The following is a 5,941-nucleotide window of genomic DNA, read 5'->3' on the forward strand; positions in this document are numbered from 1 at the left end:
GAGAGAGAGAGAGAGAGAGAGAGAGAGAGAGAGAGAACATATAGAAAAGGGAATGGAAATGGCTTTAAATCCTTATTGACTTATTTTTACAATTTCTGGAGAGCTTCACCTCAAACAGATTGCTTGTAATTTAATTTTTAAATTAACATTTGACATTTTTAAATACTAGTAAACCTTCTAAGAAATGATGACAGTAAAACATGTTAGGGAAAGCAAGGTGTGCATGGACATATAATAGAAGATAGCAACGGTGCCCAACGCAAGAACAATCCTAACCCTAGTTCTGAAACCTGTCATTAAGATCCAATGATTTAAACCATGACTTTGTAATGTTTATATAAGATTTTAAAAATAACTTAACATGAAAGAAGGCTAAAAAATATAGTATACCAAAACAGATTATAAGAAAATGATAACTACAGATAGATATCCCATCTACTATGTCTCATTTTGATAGATGCTCAAATATCATTATAACAAAGGCAGAATAAATTATCTAATGATATTGTGTTTACTAAAGGATACAAAATTAATGACAGACCACTTACAGATTTAACAAGTCCTTCTGATGCCATCTTACTTATTAAAGTTTGATAGATGCTGATAAAACTGAAAGACATGATCAATCAAAAGCCGCAGGCCACTTGTAAAATGAAAATCTCTTTGCAGTTCCCAGTGTGGAACCTCATGCCTCATTCATGCTTCATGAAGACTCTACCACTGAGTTATAGTCGTATCCTAAGGAGAACAAAAATATCTTAAAAGCAGCTTCAGCATCTAAATGAATTCCTAATCGAGCAGCAATTGTTTTATTTTGCCATTCAAAGGAAAATATTATGAATGGCTCTACACTTTCATAAATGTGAATGAGCAATCATATCACTATGACTGGGTTTTTGGAAACTATTCATGTTTAACTTAAAATGTTCACCTGGTGTGATATTGAACTGTGAAGAGAAAGCAATTCAAAGGCTCTTACATAGCTGATAAGCCAGGTGGAAGGAGACATTTAGACTATTCCTTAGTGAACCCTTCCTAAACAACAATGAAACAGGTCTTTATAGATGATGTATTTCATACAGAAGTGATGATCATATCAGATTTGGCATGGTACCCAATTATGTTAATGATCTGAGTCACACCACAGTCTGGCTTAGACCTTCTAGTGAAACCCTCACCTATGCTGGAGCAACTAGTTTAAAGAGGTTATCCTTTGGAAGGTGTTTGAAGTTTCCTCCAAAAAAGAAGTGGGATCCATCAAAAAGCTTTGAAAACAATTGTTCTCTTTTGATCCTTCTCTCTGTAGACTTCCAGAAACTTCATCCTTTTTGCCCATTCACCTATTTTTCTGTGCAGACAATCAGACTTTAGTATCTAGACTCCATTGAGAATCCCAAGCATACACTAGAAAGAACTTTGAGCTTCATCACCAGTAACAATGACATGAGTTATTTTAGTCTCAAACTCAGCACATTTTTTTAGACTCATGAACTATCTTGTTTGCTGAGCATTTTCTGTTGTTCTGAAGAAAGTCTCTGCCTATAAGCACCAGAAACCCATTCTTTCACTGTCTCACATTCATGATCAAGCACAAGCTAGTTAAAAATGACTCATTCTTTTCTGGTAGCACTAATGATCAATTCATTATACTTCCATTGTCCATTTAATATATTGTCTACACATCAAATATATTAATGGTATTTTCTTGGGGCACATTTTTGACCCTTATACACTTATTCTTCACTACATTGTAGAATGGTGAATCTTTTGATAGCCATTGATCTTCATCAAAGCAATATCCTGGAGCAGCAATTCTACTACCTCCAGGGGCCCATAACTTCAGACTTCATAGAATTTTGTAGATCCTTGATGGTTGTTAACAGTTAGGATGTTATACAACTGAAGATGGTATATTATCCTTTATAGAAGCAATAAGAAACAAAGTCTCTCTCCTGTGATTTCTTTTTCTGGCTAGAATATTGGGTGACAGCTTCCATGTAGAACAAATTTTACCTTATTTGTCTGTAGGCTGGTTATTCAGCAGAGACGTGAGTGTGCCTGACACCTTATTGTTACTCCTGAGTGTGACATCAATTTGAAGAAGGACTGAAGAACAGTTTTCGCCAGGCATTGTTGCCTTATCCAAATCTCTAGTGGTGTTTGGAGTTTTGTCCCCACATCATTAGCATTAGGATTTGGAGACCTGATGTAACCTTGGAAATTTCCATTGTGTCTCAACTAACAAAGACTTCTTAAAGAAAACTTCTCAGGAATCTCTTCACTGTTGCTCACCATGCCTCGAGACACTATATGCTTAAAGAATGGTAAAGAGAGTTTAATCAAGCTTCTAGAACATTCAGATTCTGCAACATATCCATTTGATAGTAAGTCTATTTTACCACTTATAAGTAGGCCCTCAATAACTGATGTTGGCTACAGAAGGAGACAAGATTCTTCTTCAATTTCTCTTTGGAATAAAATCTACCATCATCTTTATCTGGCCTTAAATTTCATTCCTGGTTGATCTAAGCTAAATATTTCTTCTGCTTTCTTTTTTGCAGATATTCTGGAGGCTGTTTTAATCCTCTTAGAAACAACTTCAGGGTGACTTTGTAGAAACAAATTCAGAGAATGAAACTTGCTGAGCTTTGTCATTCTTCGCCTTTTGGGGCAGGGTTTGTACTGATACTTTATTCACAAAATATTTGACCTTGCTTTCAACCTACAATTTTTATTGAATTCTTCTGCATTGCCAAATAACGTTGCCTCTCTTGGATCTGATACCTTATGATAGATAATTTAGAAGCTCCTTTTAAAGCTAGACCATGGTGTCTAATTGTTCCCTTACCTTCAATTCTAGGACACTGGATGTTCTCAGGTGCATGATGTTTCCTGAGATGTCTTGTTGTTGTCCTTCCTGTCACAGAACCAGAGGGCTAGACCAGGCCAGAGGCTTTAGATAGATCCCATCATTAGAACCAGAATTTTAGTAGAGTAAATGAACATTTGACATTTTTCCAATATAGATCCTACCCAAAGGTATTTAGATATATTCAATACTGTATCCAGTGACTAGAAGAAGGGACAAAAGTGAAAAGGAGAGAAGGCTTGGACATAAGGTATTCTTGGAAGATTTGCCTTTGCAGAGGCAACAGTTATCAAAGTCTGTGAGAATTTAGAAAACAAATGTGCCATTTTCTGGCCATTAAGACTGATTTTCAAGTTTGTATTGAGACCACATCATATGGTTTAAAAAAATAAAAGAGCAAAATTTAATTGTATCTTTTGGTACAAGGAAGAAAAATTTTACTTCCAAGTCTAGGTATTCAGGTCCATATATAGGAGTCTTGGCAGAGGGAAATTCTATAGATAGGAGCAAAATGTAAGGAGGCAAGGGCTGCAACACAGAGTCTCATTCCAAAATATTCCCCAAAGGAGTGAGGCTTGTCAGAGAGATGCTCAGGATCAGAGTGAAGAAGTTTCCTTGTGCACATGATTGGATACTCAGTAGGGCATAAAGATGATGCCTGGCGTGATGGAACAACTTTCTGTGAGCCAGAGATTTAAGCAAGCCAGTGAAAGAAACAGAGCCAGCAGCTACCAGAGGACAATTGCCAAAGTAGGTGAAGAGAGATGAGTGTATGGAACAGGTAGAGGTAAGGCAGCTAAAGAGCTATTTAGAGTGCAATACTGCTGGTGGCAGAAGCCAGCATATGTAAATGATCACACACTGAAGAGTAGAACTGCTAGTTTGGTTTGACTGGGAGGGATTAAACTTTTAGGGGTTCAATAGTGACTCTTTCAGGTTTCAACTCCAAATGTAAGCAGTGGACACAGTGAAACCACTGAACTTGACCACTCTTTGGGTAGAAACTTTGGACCGAAAAGGCTATGCTGCCTCAGAGAGGAGAAAATAGCAACTTGGCTGTAAAACAAATAGATTTTAGATGATAGTCATCATGGTGGGGTCTTTAAATTGATCCAGACTGTTTGGATTAATTGGAAATCAAATGCCCTTGACTGTGGGAGGGAGCTGTTTTCCTGATAAGTTCTAAACCCCCAATGAGATCTGTAGTGTTAGGAAACAGAGCCCGACTTATGAAAATGTTAAAGGATGCTGAGTTTTATTTGCTCAATAACAATTCTTCTGATTACACATTCAGAGGCCTTCTATTTGGGACATTGTCAGCTGCACTGTCAGCTTGGGACCCAAGTTGGATCTAATTGTGTGTGACAAAGAGACAGTGAATTCTAAATTGATTTTTATTAATGGGAATTAATGGTTTCAAGGAAATTATAATAATTCAATAACATTCACATACTGGATCAATTGTTTCAATACAGTAAGTCCTTGAAAACTTAATGTTCAGTAAAATCAGAAAATTTCAGCAAAAAACCATTATGAATAATTTGGATGGATATTAACAGATATCACATCTATAGTCAGTACTACCCAATTCTTCCATTCTAGTCCCTTCTCCTTCATATATTTACATTTCTAGACACTAGTTATTGTCAGCCTTACCCATAGATGCTTCTTTTTGCTGTTGGCAGCAGTCATTAGGAAGATGCATACCTGGTCAAAGAGAATAAAAAAAATGACCCTAAGTTCTAAATATCTCTACATTAACCCTGTCACCACCACCGGAGTGACAAAGGCAAAGACAAGCATGGATTCACAGCAGAAATTACCAAACATCTAATGAAGAATTACAGCTCCAACTTTTTAGGATATAGAACAAAATAGAAATGGAAGAAACACTTCTAGGCACCCACTATGAAGCCAGGATTACTCAAATACCAAATTCTGTTAGAGAGAGAGAGAGAGAGAGAGAGAGAGAGAGAGAGAGAGAGAGAGAGAGAGAGAGAGAACTATAGACCAACATCCCTCATTAACAAAGCGTAATCATTCTCAACAAAGTGCTTGCAAACTAGACATGTGCACAAATCAAAAATATCATTCACTATGATTAATTTAATGTTATTCCAGAGAGTCAGGGATAGTTTAGCATAAGTCAGTTAAGTGTAATAAATCACATAAATGGAATTAAAGACATAGATATCTTGAATTATTCAGAAAATTCCTTTGATAAAATGTAACACTCCTTTTTTAATAAATGTCCTACAGAGACTAGGATTGAAGGGAACATACTTAGATATAATAAAGGCTATAAATCTAGAATCATGCTAAGTGGATACAAACATGAATCATTGAAATCAGGAATAAAACAGAAAATTCTACAATCTCTACTCTTTCTCAGTCTAGCTCTTGAAGTCTTAGCCATAGCAATAGGACAAGAAATATATACATTTATGGAAAAAAATCAATGTCCTAAGTCATATCTTTTATTGGAAATATTATGGTTTTCCATAAGAGACCCCAGAAACATTCTGAAACTGATCAAAAGTTTTTAAATTGTGGGAGAATACAATAGCATACAAAATTCACTTGTCATTTTATTTCATTTTATTTTATTTTTAACTTATTATTTTATTTTTTTAGATATTTTCTTTTTTTTTTCATGATTAGAAGGTTGTTTATTGGTTAGTAGTTTGAGGTTTTTTTTTAATTTAATTTATTTACATTTCAAATGCTATCCCGAAAGTTCCCTATACCCCCCCACCCCTGCTCCCCTACCCACCCACTCCCACTACTTGGCCCAGGCCTTCTCTTGTGCTGGGTCATATAAAGTTTGCAAGACCAAGGGACCTCTCTTCCCAGTGATGGCCGATTAGGCCATCTTCTGCTACATATGCATCTAGAGACACAGGCTCAGGGGGTCATTTTATATGTCAATGATAAACATACTAAGAAAAAGATTAAGGGAGCAATTATATTTAAAATATATTTAGAGTACTTATGGAAAAATCTGATCATTCAGGTTAGGAACTTTCCATAATATAAACATTCAAATTCTGAAGGAAGAAATCATGGAAGACA

At 35.9% G+C, this 5,941-nt stretch overlaps 1 pseudogene; it reads right to left on the reverse strand.

The window, feature by feature from the left end:
* Positions 1–913: 913 nt before the first annotated feature.
* Positions 914–4,574, reverse strand: LOC110328913 (annotated as a pseudogene).
* Positions 4,575–5,941: the final 1,367 nt, after the last annotated feature.

The sequence above is a fragment of the Mus pahari genome, chromosome 11, assembly GCF_900095145.1.
Source record: "Mus pahari chromosome 11, PAHARI_EIJ_v1.1, whole genome shotgun sequence".
Classification (NCBI taxonomy): domain Eukaryota; kingdom Metazoa; phylum Chordata; class Mammalia; order Rodentia; family Muridae; genus Mus; species Mus pahari.